This window comes from Aquarana catesbeiana, linkage group LG04 (assembly GCF_042186555.1).
Source record: "Aquarana catesbeiana isolate 2022-GZ linkage group LG04, ASM4218655v1, whole genome shotgun sequence".
In the NCBI taxonomy this organism is placed as follows: domain Eukaryota; kingdom Metazoa; phylum Chordata; class Amphibia; order Anura; family Ranidae; genus Aquarana; species Aquarana catesbeiana.
In genome coordinates, this window is record NC_133327.1 from 25,313,906 (window position 1) to 25,331,561 (window position 17,656).

The 17,656-nt window shown below is 43.9% G+C and overlaps 1 long non-coding RNA gene across 1 annotated transcript in view; it reads left to right on the forward strand.

The window, feature by feature from the left end:
• LOC141139108 (uncharacterized) overlaps nt 1-17,656 on the forward strand; it is a 65,462-nt gene that overhangs the window by 10,534 nt on the left and 37,272 nt on the right. The window contains exon 2 of the long non-coding RNA XR_012243715.1: nt 1,097-1,260. This is a non-coding gene — a long non-coding RNA (uncharacterized lncRNA). The remainder of the gene's footprint in view (nt 1-1,096; nt 1,261-17,656) is intronic.

Genomic DNA, 17,656 nt, shown 5'->3' on the forward strand with positions numbered 1-17,656 from the left:
CAGTGCGTGTCAAGTAGGTCAGTGTGCGTCGGATAGGTCAGTGTATAACAGATAGGTAGGTCAGTGCCTGTCAGGTAGGTTAGTACGTGTCAGGTAGGTCAGTGTATGTCAGCCAGATAGGTCAGTGTATGTCAGATAGGTAGGTCAGTGTATATCAGGTAGGTCAGTGTATGTCAGGTAGGTCAGTGCATGTCAGTTAGGTAGGTCAGTGCATGTCAGGTAGGTCAGTGTGAGTCAGTGAATATCAGATAGGTAGGTCAGTGTGTGTCAGGTAGGTCTGTGCATGTCAGGTAGGTCAGTGTGCGTCAGGTAGGTCAGTACGTGTCAGGTAGGTCAGTGTATGTCAGCCAGGTAGGTCAGTTTATGTCAGTGCATGTCAGGTAGGTAGCACCCCCCTCCATACAACCCTGCCGCCCCATCCCCCCCCCCCCGGGTTCGGGCTCTGACTTCGGGCTGAAGCCCCTGGTCTTTTTGCCACCTAGCAACGCCCCTGGAAGACACCACACATTTGCTTTAGAATATGAGCTTTATTTGACCCTTACTCATGTTGGATAATATAGTCCGGTGAGAGTCTAAAATTACTGCAAGGGTCAACAACAGAAGAATATAGAAGTGTTGGTCCTATTTGTATGTTATTATTTGCCTGGGGGGCATATTTCTCCAGTAGCTGAGGGGCTTTCTTTAATGTAGTTGACTTTTTGGACATCTGATCACTGAGGACTAACTATAATTGAGTTTTGGCCAAGACTCTAATTTATGAATATCTACTTTGTATCATGTATCCTTTTGGCACTGACCATTACTTTCCTGGTCTATAAACTATACTGTTTTCTTTAGAAAAGTAACACACCTCGTTTAAATGGAAATTTATTTGAAAAACATCATCTCATCTATAAATCACTTTCTTGAGAAAAGTCACACAACTAGTTTTGATACAAATTTGTTGTAAAAAAATATTTCCTCTTTTATTACTATTTGCATTTGAGGAGAACATCCACAAAATAAATAAATGTTATTGCTCAAGTACCATGGTAAATATTAATGAATAAAGTTTATTGTTACACAACCAGTAAAGTAAACTGTTCTGGAAAAACAGGATGTACCTTCACCATCCATCTGATCTTGAAGATAAACATCAGAAATTCATATAAATAGCAGATAACTCCAAGCAACATTCAGCCAGAAGGAAAAAGGAATCTCCGGGATTCAGAAGATAAACATCTAGGAGCATTGTGGTACTGAAGTTCCATCACTCTTCAGGTATGTGGCTTTATTATTGAAGGCATAGATTAGTGATGGTTCACTATTTAATGGTGGCTGTATCAGGTGTAGCTTCTGCAACTTGCTTAAAGAGTACCTGTATTTAGACATTAAGGTTAGGTACTAAACCTAAATTAGGCGGGGTTTGGTAAAATAAATATTATACATATATTATTTACATACTCTATTCCATCTTGTTGCATTTTTTTTTTTTTTTTTTGTGCCACTTCAGCGAATTTTATTTTAAGAGACGTTATTTCAACTTTAAAAATCAAAATCTATCCCATCTCTTTTTTTTCACATCATTGTGGCCAATCTTCAATTTATCTTTATTTATTCAGAAAAAAAAAAAAAAAAAACTTCTGATTTGGGAAAGACTAAAAGCAACAATTCCTCCAGCCAAGCAGATATTGTAAACAATGATTATACAATTTACAGTGATATCTATAAACATCCCCTTCTCACCCCCCACCCCCCTCAACCCTCCCCTCCCCCCCAACGCCCCATCCATCTCCACCCTCCCCTTCTCCCAAATACACACCACCTATTCACCTAATACTTTTATACCTATCTAACCCAGCCTTTCTCAACCAGTGTGCCGCGGCACACTGGTGTGCCGTCAGAGGTTCTCAGGTGTGCCGCGGGATCAGGGGAGAGAAGGGCTGTCAGAAGAGCCCGATCAGATCTCCCGATCCCCTGCCGAACTGTACATTGGCACTGTGAGAAGCTCCGTCAACCTCAGCAAAGTGGAAGTAAAGTGCAGGGGAGTGTGCTGTGCTCTCTGCTTCCCCCTACAGTGCAGTACCCGGCTGAATGAGGAAACTGGAAAGGTACTGTGCTAGAAGCTAGATTTGTTTTAAAAGGGCTTTATACATATGTATGTATGTGTGTGTGCATGTGTCTGTATGTGTGCATGTGTCTGTATGTGTGTGTGTATGTGTTCATGTGTCTGTATGTGTGTGTGTGTATGTGTGCATGTGTCTGTGTATGTGCATGTGTCTGTATGTGTGCGTGCATGTGTCTGTATGTGTGTGTGCATGTGAGTGTCTGTATGTGTGTTTGTACGTGTGTGTGTGTGCATGTGTCTGTATGTGCATGTGAGTGTCTGTCTGTATGTGTGTGTGTACGTCTGTATGTGTGTTTGTTCATGTGTGTGTGTGCGCATGTGTCTGTATGTGTCTGTCTGTATGTGTGTGTGTGTGCATGTGTGTGTACATGTGTGTGTCTGTATGTGTGTTTGTACATGTGTGTGTGTGTGTGTGTGCATGTGTCTGTATGTGTGTGTGCACGTGTCTGCATGTGCGTGCACGTGTCTGCATGTGCATATGTACAAGTGTCTGTATGTATGTATGTGTCTATTTATGTGTGTGTGCGTATGTTACTTTTAATCCTGACACCCCCCCCATTCCTGTACCATCAGAACTGCTTTTGTAGGTCTTGTTTGTGATAGCAGCAAGGATTGCTTCTCCTCTGAAAAGCAACCTATGCACAGATCGCTTTTCAGAGGCATTTGACAGGCGGTAAAGCGGCATTATGTTGCCTCCTCACCACCTGTTTTAATGCAGCATCATTATACCGCAACCGTGCAATGTACACAGTTGCAGGGTAGTTGCAGTTCAGCCCCATTCACCCTGGGTATACCTCCAGCTGCAGCCACAACATGTGTACACCACCAGCTGTTGTCTCTGCAGCTAAAGGGGAAGAATTTGGGGGTGGTAAAAACAGTGTAACCATGTGCTTTTACCACCCCTCCAACCCGACATGTGAACAAACCCTTGGAACGAGTGCGATTTTGCGCATGTTCCGCGACACACAGTAACGTGAACTAAGCCTTGGACTGGGGTGCCTCAAGACTGAAAATACTTTTTAAGGGTGCCCCGACTGGAAAAAGGTTGAGAAACACTGATCTAACCCATTCATGCTCCAGCCATAACTTCCATACACTCCTATGTTCCTTTAAGCTACCTCTCCTTCTGTACCAGAATTCCTCCTTGATGATCGTATCCTAGACCTCTCTTCTCCATTCACCTATTGTTGGGGGATCTTTTTCCTGCCACTTCCGTGCTATAATTTTCCTGCCCTGGAACAAGCATCTTATAATTGCAGTCTGGGTATCTTTCAACATGTTGTTCTTCTCAAATAGACTCATAAGACATGTTCGAGCCTCCATTGCCAGCGAGGATCTGAATATTGTGTTAATTTCCTCAACTAGATTTTCCCAGTATCTATATAGCTATGGGCAACGCCAAAACATATGTAACAGGTCACCTCTCCTATCCCCACATCGCTGACATTTCGCATCCTGCCTCTTTCCGAACCTGAATAATTTTACTGGTGTGTAATAAAGTCTATAAATCAAATATAGATGAGAGACCCCTTGCGATGGTGAGAGAGATATTCTAGGTCCCAATACTAGATTGAACTTCCATTGTTCCTCCGTTATTATGCCAATCTCTTCCCCCCATTTAATTCTCCTCCTGGGCTCCACCTCCCCTTCCTGCCCCGCCTTGGTTATACTCCTGTACATTTCTGAGATCAACCCTCTGGATTCCATGCTATTTACCAATTTCCCTAGCACGGGCATTTCACACCACTCTATCTCCTTGCCCTTAAATTGTACCTCCAGGGCGTGCCTCACCTGCAGATAGCCGAAAAGCAGTCTGTTGGGTAGTTCAAACTCTTCTCTTATCTCTTGAAATTATTTCAACCTCCCTGCCCTATACAGTTGCATCAAGCGGTGGATACCCTTCCTATCCCATTCTTCTATTTTCCCCATCACACTAAGCTCCTTCAAGTTTTTGTTATTCCATAGCAGAGAGAACTCAGAGAACCCCTCATATCCCAATATCTTTTTTACCATCTTCCAGCATCTGATCATTAACTGGGTTGTGGGGCAGCTATGTCCAAAGGATTCAGCCTCTACTGCCTCCACCTCTGTATCATGGCTATTATTGCTAGTCCATAATCTATTTCTTCCTACCCTTCCTTCAGACGCATTGCTGCCTCTCATAAACTGCATTTGAGCTGCTAAAAAATAGCACCAAGGGTCCGGTAGTGCCAGGCCACCCGCCTCTCTCGGCCGCCGCAGCGCCCTCAAACCTATCCTTGCCACTCCGTTTTTCCAAATTAATTCCCTGAATAGGCTATCCAGCTTCCTAAACCAATGCCTTGGAATGCAGATGGGAGAATTGTGTAAAATAAATAGAATTTGTGGCATCCATATCATTTTAATAAGATTGCATCTACCGGCGACCGAGAGAGGAAGACCACCCCACACCCGGGTCTTCTGTTTCAGTTTTACCATTAATGGTACTACGTTACCTGTTATGTACTGCCCTGGATCTTTAGTTATATTTACCCCTAGGTATCTCATTTGATTTACAATTTTTATAGAGTTCACCTGACTTGGGAGCGGGTTTACCAGGGAGTCTATCGGTAATAAGGCTGATTTTTCCCAATTGATCTTTAAACCCAAAAAGTGCCCGAATTCTTTAATTAGTTTCATGGCTGCTAGTAAGGAGGCTTGTGTATCTTCCAGAAATAACAGGATATCATCCGCATACATTGCGACTTTCTCTTCTGCACCGCTATTTTTGAAACCCTGGATTTCTTGTGACTTTCTCAGAGCGGTTGCCAAGGGCTCCAGTGCGAGGGCGAAGAGCAGGGGCGACAACGGCACCCCTGCCTCGTCCCCCTCCCCAACTGGAACCACTCAGAGCACTCCCCGTTGACCCTGACTCTGGCTTTCGGTTTGTCATATAGAAGCCTCAGCCAGTTCACAAAGTTTGGGCCAAATTTAAACTCTGCCAGTACCTTCCACAGGTAGTGCCACTCAAGGCTATCAAATGCCTTGAACGCGTCTAATGATAAGATCGCCCTGTTGCCTCCCCTCTCCGTGGGTACTTGTATGTTGCCATACATTCTCCTAATATGCATACTCACAGATCTATCCGGAATAAAACCGGTTTGATCCGCGTGTATTACTTTAGAAATCATTTTTTTAACCTATTTGCTAGGACTTTGGCCAGGATCTTAACATCCGTGCATAATAGTGAAATTGGTCTATATAAGGCAGGATCTAACGGGTTCTTCCTTTCTTTTAAAATGATTATGATCGTAGCTTCTGTCATGGACATAGGTAATCTACCTTCCACCACGGCTCCGTTCAGAACTTCTAATAATTTTGGGAGCAAAACCTCCCCATATTTTTTATACAGTTCTGCCGGTAATCCGTCAGGTCCTGGCGCTTTTTGATTCGCCATTTCCTTTACCACACCTTGTATCTCCACCAGTGTCAGCGGGGCTTCCAGGGTATCTCTCTCTTCCTTGGATAGCGAAACTATTTTTAGTTCTTCAAAGAACTCCCACATCTCCCCTTCTACACTCACCTGTGGGGCCTTATACAGATCTTCGAAGTATTCTTTGAACACCTTCACCATACCAGGAGTATGTCTTATGATGCTCCCGTCCCCGTCCCACACTGCTGGTATAGTGGATGAAGAACCATTAGCCCTAGCTATTAGTGCCAAAGTTCTGCCCACCAATTCCCCTTCACAAAAAAAAAAAATTTCTTGAACATTTTACTCTTTTCCTCTTTTTCCAGGACTAACTTTCTGTATTCCTCCTGACTCTCTACCCAGGCCTCATATCTAGTCGTGGTTGCCTCCTCCAGATATCTAACTTCTACCTCCCTCACCTTTTCCCTAGTTCTGTGTTCCTTGATTTGTGCTTTCCTTTTGACATGAGAGATTTTCTGTATAAGAACTCCTCTAAGGTAAGCCTTCAGGGCATCCCAGGTTATACCTAACGGGGCGGATCCTTGATTCAGATTTATGAACTCTTTCAAATTGCTAACAATTCCCCCATCGTCCTCAATTACTTCAAGCCAAAAGGGGTTCAATTTCCACTCCCCCCCGACCAACGCACCACCCCATTTTGACTGAAAGGACCATTGGCGAATGGTCTGAGAGCCCCCTAGGGTCATAATCCATTCCTTCCACCATTTTCAGAGCCTCCTCATTACAAAGCACCAAATCTATCCTGGATAAGGTGGCATGCATCCTTGAGTGGCATGAATATTGCCTCTCCCCTGGATGCCACCTCCTCTAGATATCCACCCATCCTACTTCCTCACAGAATTGGAGAGGCAGGCTCCTAGATGTCCCTCCAGGAGATGACCCTGTCGAGAATCTATCTAAGCAGTTATTCATGGCCATGTTAAAATCCCCCATCACTATAACTGCACCCCAGGTTTATCTGCTATAAAACGTATCAGTTTATTAAGTACCTCTGTTTTAAAAGGTGGAGGTATATATATATATACACTGACGAGAATACAGTCCCACCCCTCAATATTGCAATAGAGAAAAACATACCGACCATACTCATCCAGTTTACTCTGTCTACAGGAGAAAACCAATCCATTGTTTATCAACACACTCACTCCCCTCGAATACGATGTATGAGTTGAGTGGTACTGCTCTTGACAGCTCCTATTCTTTAGAGTGTTAACTGAACCCTTATCTAAATGGGTCTCCTGAAGGCAGAGTATCCTGACATCCCTTGTTCTGGCCATAGAGAAAATTGCTTGTTTCTTGCAGACATCTTTCACCCCTCGTACATTCCATGAACATACCCTCATACACTTAAATATACCTAATGTTGCCCTCTTACCTATTTTTGTGCCTACCATCTCTTCTCCCTATATCTTATCTAAAAATAATTCTTAATTCTCAAAACTGTTGTGATTAATTTTCGAAATTCTAGTGCCTTTACTTTTTGTGTAGCTTCCATACTATCACTTTTACACCACTCTACCCCCCTACCTCCCTCCCCCCCATACCACCATCCACACAACCTCACCCCCAAACCCTCCCAACCCTCCACCCCCCCTTCTTCCCCTCCTATCCCCCCCCCTCCCCCACCGGCCCCACCCTGGGCCCATTCCACCGAGCTTCTAAAGTGACCTTGATTAACCCTTTAAACCTGGGTATACCTCCTTCCTCCTTTTGCGTTGCAACCCGAACCCTTTTATCAGAGGGGAATTACCCCCAACACGCTTAATATGTGTAAAATATTTATAACTACTACCCCCGTACATCCGTACCTCTGTAAAATATGTCCCTGGGGAAGGAATGGAAAAAACATGAGGGGAGAAGGAGAGGGAGAGGAGAAGGGAGGAGAGAAAAAAAAAAAAAAGGAGAAAAATCTGTCCACCAGACAGAAAAAAAGGGTGAAAAATCCCTAAATTCTGACCTCCTGCTCCTTCCCCCTTTCCCTCTAGGGCTCTTCACCTGGCCGTAGCCTTCACTAATTTTTTTCTAACCATGAGAACACCTCTGCAGGAGTATTGAAAAATTTCACCTCCCCGTTTACTATAACCCGTAAACGGGCTTGTTACATCAGCGCGTAACTAAGTCTACGCTGCTGTAAACTTCGTTTACACTCTATAAACTTTGCTCTCTGTCTCTGCAACTCAGGGGAAAAATCTGGGTACAGAGATATTTTTGTACCGTTGTATATAATATTTTTCATCTCTCTTGCTCTCTGGAGGATAGTAACCTTATCTCTAAAAAACAGCAGTTTGACTATGAGGGGCCTTATCTGACCCCCTAAATGTGGGACCCTCGGGGCAACTCTGTGTGCTCGTTCAATAGCGAACATGTTAGAGAATGCGTCCTTGCCAAACATGTCTCTAAACCACCCCTCCATAAACTCTACAGGGTTATTTCCCTCACTCTTTCCAGGGAGGCCCAGGACCCTCACATTCTTCCTGCGTGCCCTGTTCTCGTAATCATCCATTTTCTGAAGGCATGTATCTAATTGTTCCTTCATCCTCTTAACCTCCTGTCTCAGTGGGTTCACATCATCTTCCACCTGGCTGAGTCTCTCTTCTAAAGCGGTGGTTCGGGCACATACGTCCTGCATATCCCTTTTCAACACGGCCAAGTCGTCTCTGATACCTTTAAGTTGATCTGATAAATCCGATAGCGTGATCTTACAAACATTTACTGCTAGGAGAATGTCCTTCAAAGATGGTTCCTGTTCTTGTGCCTCCTTATCTTTTAATACTACATTGCCCGGGCCACTCAGGTCACTCTCCTTTTCCAGATACGTCTGCGACGCTGAATTGGTTACTGTGGGTACATGAATTTCGGCTGGTCCTTGGCTTTTCCTCCCCCCAGGGTGAATACCCTGCGCCCCTTGGGCTTGTGCACCGCCCACCTGGTTTCCTTTTTTTGGTGTGCAGTTTGGCGTATGGGCAAAGCGCTCTAGCTTTGCGGCAGCACCCTGAGCTACTTTATCCTTGGGGCCTCGCAAATTATGCACCCCAGCTCCTTCCTGTGCTGTGATCTCCTCTGACCCTTTCTTCCTGGTCATCTTATCTCCCCCTCACCCATTGGGGCTTCAGGGAAAAAAAAAAAAAAGGGTTATATCAGTTGTTTTAGTCTCTGCCAGTTCTTTTTTCTCTTTTTTTTCCCAAGTAATGCGCAGTAGTATATGAATTTGCTGCCTCAGAAAAGAAAACACCTCCAAAAGAGCTCAATAACCCCTGGGATGGAAACACTGGGGGCAGTATGCTCCCCTCCCTTCTCACAAAGTCCTCTCCAACTTTAAATATGCCCCCTCCTGTGTAACATAGCAGGAAATCACAGAGAGATGTCATTATGGGGGATTCCTCAGATTCTCATTTTGCAGGGATGACACAGATGGGTTACCTTTAGGCACACAATGCACAGTGTACCTGGATGATTTTTCCTTCCTTCCCCCTGTCCTCCGATCCACTGCTCTGATCAGCAGCTTCCACCTGCTTGCAGACCTGTCACACTGCCAGCCGGCGAGCGCTCTGCTTGGGGATCCGATGCGGTGTAGACTCCCGTCTCAGGGACAGCCACGGCGGCAGCGCCAGCCCGATCTTTGAGCCGACTGCTCGCTACCTGTTTCCCCTGCTTTCTGACCATCACATGTGAAGGGTAAGCCGCTACGGCGTCTTAGGCTTCCAGCGTGGGTGGCAGACGGCGGGCGTCCGGAAGAGCAGCTGGGTCCAGGTTCACAGCGCCCTCCCTTTCCCCTCAGCCTCCGGTCACGCCCATCCCTCGGACCATCTTGTTGCATATTAGTTGTTGGTAATTATTTGTAAAAATCTAAATTAAAGAACATGTAAACCATAACTTGCAACTTGCTAAACTACTGTATCATAAACAATTAAAATAACACTAAACAATATCCTTATTTGCCAAAACAATCCATGCACAATCATTTCTTATTGGGTTTTTCTGTCTCCTTGTAACATCTTTTGTGAGCTCCTGAACCTCTCCTTTCCTCCCTAACTTTCCTTCGTGTGGAACAAGCAGCGCACGTTGGTGGCGGTCATGTGTACTGCTTGAAGCACGCTACAAATCCAATAGTTCATAGTCCATAGTCCATCTTGGAAGCAAGCAAGAGAGGGTGGCTTTATTATTACACACTGTGAATGAATATGGCCACCATCTAACAGGAAGCTGAATATCACAGCATCAAAGAAAAAAAGAGGGATTTTGGAGATTTGCAGGAGGCCCAGAGAAAAAAAAGGGACCTTTTTGAGTTAAGAATACATACTTGAATTTTAACTTAAACTTTTAAAATACTATTTTTACCTTTTATTCGTTCTTTGTTCCATCCAGTGGCGGGCACTCCATTAGGGGCACCGCCCCCTCTCCATGCATCCGGCTCTCTAATCTACATGCGGGGCGCCGGACACATGGATTCCAATGGGTTTTTTAAGTACGTAATTAGAGCCAGAGGCTCTAATAGGCTTAAAAAAGGGCGAAAAGGTGGGCTCAGGGCACAGAGCACTATACCCCAATCCCACCCAGTTGTGTGACAATAGCGAATTAATATTCGCTATTGTCACACTGATTTTCCTCCCGGCCAATCAGAAAGCAGGTCTTGAGACCCGTTTCCTGATTAGCCGAAAGGAGAAGCTATTGGCCTAGGAGGAAGGAGGAGACGCAGGTCGCCGTTAGGAGACACAGAAGATGCCGCTGCCCATCGCCCGGAGGGATGAGCTGCCCATGCCTTTTAGATGGAGTAAGTGCAGGGCCGACCAACCGGGGGGGGTTGCGATTGACCCAACGGACCCATGGGGGGGGGTGGCTGTGGGTGCATTGCTTGTCACCCCCTCCACCAATAAAAAACCACCAGCCGCCACTGGTTCTATCTCAGTGTTTCCAGCAGCCATACTGACAATGTGCTTTACTGTGATAGGGAAAGCACTGGAGTAGCTGCTGATAAAGTGCAGAGGGAGAAATTAGTAGAAGGGCCCTTTCACATGTGCTGTCCGATCAGGTCCGCCTGACAGTTTTTCAGTTGACATCCGCCACTATCCAATCCGATCCTGCCCACAACAACCAGATGGATGGCGGTCCTATTTTCCATCCGTCTGGTGGATCGTCTGTTGGGATCAGATGAAAACGGACAGGCGGTCCGTTATCACCCAATCTCCCCATAGCTTAGTGAGCGGAGATCGACCTGTCATCTGCCTGCTCAGCGGGGATCAGCGGATCGATCCCCCACTGAACTAGAAGATTCTATCCCACTAAGGCTTTAAGCCCCTTTCACACATACAGACCATTCATTTCATCAGTTCAGTCACATTTTTTTAAAAGAAAAAATGGATGAAGTTTACATCGGTTTTTCATCAGTTTCTCATCAGTTTTTACATCAGTTTTTTTATATCCACTACCAATACAAAAACGGATTGTTTGTCCATTTACATCTGTTTTTCATCCATTAAATTTTTTTTAACGAAACAAAAATTTGGATTTAAACTGATGTAAATGTATGATTATCATTTTTCCATAGAGATGCATTGATATCTGTTTTTCATCTGTCAGCGGATGGATGAAAAACGGACAAAAGGTCCACATATGTGAAAGGGGCCTAAGACTTGGCACTGGCATGTTTGTTAAAGTATGTATAAATCCTTAACCACTTGCAGACCAGCCGCCGCAGTTATACTGTGGCAGAATGGCACGGCTGGGCGAAACAACGTTATGTAACGTCGCTTTGCCCTGTGGCCACTAGGCCCCCTGTGAGTGAGTGCCCGGCAGTCGCGATCACCACCGGGCTCTCGCGATAGCTCGGGGCACGCGGAGAACCGGGATCTGGTTTCTGGTTCTCTGAGGGGAGAACTGACAGATTGTCTGTTCAAACAGAGTATGAACAGCAATCTATCTCTTCCTCTACACAGTCCCCTCCTCCCTTCAGTTAGAACACACACTAGGGAACACGTTAACCCCTTGATCGCCCCCTAGTGTTAACCCCTTCCCTGCCAGTGATATTTTTACAGTAATCAATGCATTTTTATAGCACTGATCGCTGTAAAAATGCCAATGGTCCCAAAAATGTGTCAAAATTGTCCGATGTGTCCGCCATAATGTCGCAGTCCCGCAGTCCAGATCGCCGCCGTTACTAGTAAAAAAAAAAATAATAATAAAAATGCCATAAAATCCCCTATTTTGTAGACACTATAACTTTTGCGCAAACCAATCAATACACGCTTATTGATTTAAAAAAATTATAAAATAAAAAACTACTCACACCACCCCGCTGCCTTACAAACACTGTCCACTGCCCCAACCCCCTCCTAAAAATAAATTTCAAGTCACTCCAAATGAACTGGACTCCATAGACTTTACTAACATGGACACTTAAGGGTTATTTTTAGACAGTACATTCTCATTGACTTTAAATAGATACCAGAAAAAAAAATCCCCCAGAACAAAAGATACAATACAAGGGGGTCAAACACACTCTAACTCATAGGCACATGGACAAACTATGAATACTAGTTTTTGCCCCCTAAAATATCACAATGTTTTTTTTCTGTTTTATCCATAATTCTCCCTAGATCTTGCCCCTTAAATTATCACATCACATGTTTATGACTTGATTTTGCCACATAAGAGGTCTCAATGGGGCGGTGGGGTATGATGAAAGGGGGAGGATGAGGGGTTTGGGGGGTGAGGGGAGCTTAGACCAGGTGGAGAAGTCGGGTAACCCCTAGATCTGTCCCTGGGGGGAAGATCTGCAGAAGTTTTTGCATTCAGAAACAGGGTATCTCATGCTATGTCTTGCCTCCTTCTGGCCGAAAAATCTCATTATACTTGGTAGTTATAATAAGGTTCAAGTACTTAGTTATAATAAGGTTCAAGTAAGGTTAAATACTGTATGTTATGTCCTGTCTGAGATATCAATGTCTTTTGTAATTTAGGATGTATTTTATGATGATGTACTGTGTTTTGTAATCCTTTCTTAAATAAATAAAAAGAACTTAAACACAAACTATGAATACTATCACCAGTGGCTAAGAGTCACAATGTGGTGGTATTTTTTCACAATTTTGGTTCTGGTTGGCCTTCTTCTTCATCACTGAGAACACACAACACAGCACCTGCACCAATAACCTTACTGGATTCACCTTTTTTTTAGGCCTTACCCCACACATCCCCAATCATCCTCCCTTTACTCCAATTAGAGAACAACATTTAACTCAAAAGAAAATAGATCAATACATAAAACCTAAAGCCTAATGCCACTTTTGTAGGAAAAAAATTAAAAAAGAAAATAAAGAATATACAATTGCTACAGGAGCCATATTTGTGATTGAATGTGGTTTAAAGTTACCTTTTCTTTTCAATCTACAGCAGCTGTGAGTTTTCCTGTTGGGTAGCTTCACCCTTTCTTTTTGTTCCGGTCACCATTAGCACTAACAGTGAGCTGAAGTCTAACTTTTTACATTTCCGATCACTTTTTGTCTCAGTGACAATTAAAGATGATCTAAGGTGCAGCTGAACCCAGCTGTCACATGATAGTAGGCCACTGGCCCAATTGCTGTGCCTGGGGAATTCCCCACCCAGCAGCCACACATAGCAAAGGGATGAGGATGCTGGTGATGCCAGCTCACTCATTCTACTTCTACAAAGGGACAGGGATGTGGCCATATCAGTTGACCGAATATGGCTGGGTGGCCATTTTAGGTCAATGATGTCAATTTATTACTTGCACCTGTGGAAAAGGAAATTTCCTGAACGCAGCTGATAGTTTCAATGGCTTGCTATCATTTGACAACTTCTAGAGGGTTCAAGCCAAACTGGGTTTTGGCTGAAACTTGGCTCTTCCTTAAATTGGTTTTAAAGCCCCAAAATGTTTCAGCTTATGGCATTCTATGCATAAAGGTGAAATCCCTTCTGTGCTGCAGCTCCCCCCAGACCCCCCCCCTTTTTTTTCTTACCTGAGCCCGATCCAATCCGGTGATGTGCAGGAGCGCAGAGGCTACAGCCGCTGTCTCACCCCTCATTGGACAGATTAATAGCAGCAGGAGCCATTGTCAATCAAATCCAGTGACACGGGAGCTGATTCTTCTCCTGAGTATGGGGATACCACATGTGTGGGACTTTTTGGGAGCCTAGCATGTATGGGGCCCCGAAAACCAAGCACCGTCTTCAAGATTTCTAAGCGCGTAAATTTGATTTCACTCCTCACTACCTATCACAGTTTTGAAGGCCATAAAATGCCAAGATGGCACAAACCTCCCCCCCAAATGACCCCATTTTGGAAAGTAGACACCCCAAGCTATTTGCTGAGAGGCATGGTGAATATTTTGTAGCTCTCATTTGTTTTTGAAAATGAAGAAAGAAAAGAACAATGTATTTTTTTTTTCTTTTTTCAATTTTCAAAACGTTGTGACAAAAAGCGAGATCTGCAAAATACTCCCCATACCTCTCAGCAAATAGCTTGGGGTGTCTACTTTCCAAAATGGGGTCATTTGGGGGGGGGGGGTTGTGGCAGTGAAGAGTGAAATCAAAAATTTACACCCTTAGAAAGCTTGAAGGTGGTGCTTGGTTTTCGGGGTCCCGTACGCGGCTAGGCTCCCAAAAAAAGTCTCACACATGTGGTATCCCCGTACTCAGGAGAGGCAACAAAATGTATTTTGGGGTGTAATTTCACATATGCCCATGGCATGTTTGAGCAATATATCATTTAGTGACAACTTTGTGCAAAAAATATAAACTTATGTCAAAATATAAAATATTCCAGGGACTCGACATGCCTCTCTGCAAATAGCTTGGGGTGTCTACTTTCCAAAATGGGGTAATTTGGGGGGTTTTGAACTGTTCTGGCATTTTATGCACAACATTTAGAAGCTTATGTCACACATCACCCACTCTTCTAACCACTTGAAGACAAAGTCCTTTCTGACACTTTTTGTTTACATGAAAAGAAAAGAAAAAAAAAATTTTGCAAGAAAATTATTTTGAACCCCCAAACATTATATATTTTTTTAAAGCAAAGGACCTACAGATTAAAATGGTGGGTGTTTAATTTTTTTTTTCACACAGTATTTGCGCAGTGATTTTTCAAATGCTTTTTTCTGGAAAAAACACACTTTTTTTAATTTTAAATGCACTAAAACACACTATATTGCCCAAATGTTTGATGAAATAAAAAAAAGTTGATTTTAGGCCAAGTACATGGATACCAAACACGACATGCTTTAAAATTGCGCACAAACGTGAGTTCGCCTTTGCGCGAGAGCAGGGGGGACAGGGGTGCTTTTTTTTTTTTTTTCTTTTTTTAATTATTTATTTTGCTTTTTTATTTTATTTTTAAACTGTTCCTTTCTTTTTTTTAAATCATTTTTATTGTTATCTCAGGGAATGTAAATATCCCCTATGATAGCAATAGGTAGTGACAGGTACTCTTTTTAAAAAAAATTGGGGTCTATTAGACCCTAGATCTCTCCTCTGCCCTCAAAGTATCTGATCACACCAAGATCAGTGTGATAAAATGCTTTTCCAATATCCCAATGGCGCTGTTTATATCCGGCAAAATCTGATGCCCCGTACACACGATTGGAAATTCCGCCAGCAAAAGTCCGATGAGAGCATTTGGTCAGAAAATGCGACCCTGTGTATGCTCCATCTGACTTTTGCTGGCAGAATTTCTGCCAGCAAAAGATTGAGAGCAGGTTCCTATCCGAAAATGCGTTCGTCTGTATGCAATTCGGACGCACAAAAACTCACGCATGCTCTGAATCAAGTACGAGACGGAAGCGCTCGCTCTGGTAAAACTACTGTAGTAGGGAACTGGGAACTGTAGGGAACTGGGCAGTAGGGAACTGGGAAGTGAAGCCACAAGGCTTCATTTCCTGATTCCCTTACCGAAGATGGCGACGGCAACATCCGAGGACCAAGGGACGGTACGGCCTCGGGTGACGACATCCCTGGACCCTGGGACAGATAAGTGTCCTTATTTTAAAAGTCAGCAGCTGCAGTATTTGTAGCTGCTGACTTTTAAAAAAAAATTTTGCGGGACTTCCGCTTTAATAAATAGAAAAGACTATCATTCTGACCCCAGCATTTTTCATTCTTGTCACAATCTTTTTTGGCCCCTACTGTCTATTGATATGTAAAACACTTAAAATCATTCATTTGTTATCAATAATAACATCTAGTTAACAACAATAATTTTTGGACAATAAATATGTTAAAAAATACTATACCTGGCTCCAGCTGGGCTCCTCAACTTCTTCCAGGTGCTTCTCAAGCTACCAATTTTCTTATCCACAAACTCGATGTCTGCGTCGGGGACCTACGTCTTCACAAATTGCAGCAGTTTCTCCGGCGATGCCTTCCTAGCTGGTTTATTTCGATATAAGGGGTTTTTAACCTCCCACAAATTTCTCATATCCCTGTATAGGGATGGGTTTTATGTTCGGGTCGAACATGAGTTCGACTCGAACATTGGCTGTTCGCCGTTCGCCGAATAGCAAACAATTTGAGGTGTTCTCGGCAGATTTGAAAGCCGCGGAACACCCTTTAAAAGTCTATGGGAGAAATCTAAAGTGCTAATTTTAAAGGCTTATATACATGGTATTGTCATAAAAAGTGTTTGGGGACCCGGGTCCTGCCCCAGGGGACATGGATCAATGCAAAAAAAAGTTTTAAAAACTGACGTTTTTTTTCGGGAGCAATGATTTTAATAATGCTTAAAGTGAAGCAATAAAGGTGTAATATTCCTTTAAATTTCGTACCTTTTTTTTTTTTACCACAACGGACTACCAGAGAAACAGCATACAGTCTTGTATCCACAGTGGCTGAACTGCATCATTGACTACTTCATTTTCACTCTATGATCAGCCATCATAGAGAGTTTATCACTGGTCAGAGATCTGCTTTCATCTTGTCTAGAATCCTGACAGTCTGGCTACCGAAGTGAGCTCCACCGCAGGTCACAAAACACTACTTAAAGGGGTTGTAAAGGTTTGTGTTTTTTTTCACCTTAATGCATCCTATGCATTAAGGTGAAAAAACACCTGGCTGTCACAGGCCCCCCAGCCCCCCCATTTTACTTACCTGAGCCTGTTCACCTGCTCTGCATGTCCCCTGTCGTCCTCTTCTCCACGGAGTCTCTGCGTTGATTGGATAGATTAATAGCAGCGCAGCCATTGGCTCCCCCTGCTGTCAATAAAATCCAATGATGCGCCCACCGGGGGGGCGGGGCCCAGTCATACACTCAGCATCTATGGACGCCGAGTGTATGACATGGAAGCGAGCCCGCAAGGTAACCCCCTTGGGATAGAGCTTCCCAGAGGGGGTTAGCTATTGCGGGGGAGGAGCCGCGAGAGCCACCAAGGGACCCCAGAACATCAGGATCGGGGCCACTCTGTGCAAAACGAACTGTACAGTGGAGGTAAGTATAACATGTTTGTTATTTAAAAAAAAATAAAAATAAACCTTTACAACCCCTTTAATAGTAGTATGAACCTTCTTCGTCTCCAGATCCATTCGCTGTCCCAGGGCCTCTGCAAAGGATATGGCTTTTCCTCTGGCAGAATGGCCCTCCTGGCTAATCTGATGAAGCCTGTTTGGCCGGCTGCTACTGAGGCAGAGGTACCCCTTAAACGACTTAGTTATTTGATTAGTGGTTCCTTCAGGGCTAAAGAGGACCTGTCTCTGTTGCAGAAGCAGGTTGACTTTCCTCTTCCTGAGAAGTGGTGTTGGTGTTAAGGGCTGGAGAGATTTGCAATTCATTATGCCCATAATGTGCACTTTTAGGATATAGAATATACCTACCTGCCCTCACCTTAATGAACGTTGCTGGTCTCTAGGAAGGCTGATTGCTAATGGTCCACAGATGAGCTGAAAGACTGGAGTCATGCCTGGGATTATTTGTTTAGAAATCCATCAGTAGTAACCACTACAAGCAGCAAACCACATATCCCTCTGTGGTGCACCACAAATAACAGAAGCAATTACACATTGCTAACAGGTAAAGGACTAAGGAAATGTAACTAAGCAGATCCTGATTTTCATTTTAGCATCAAGGTCAGCACGAATATGCATAGTAAAGA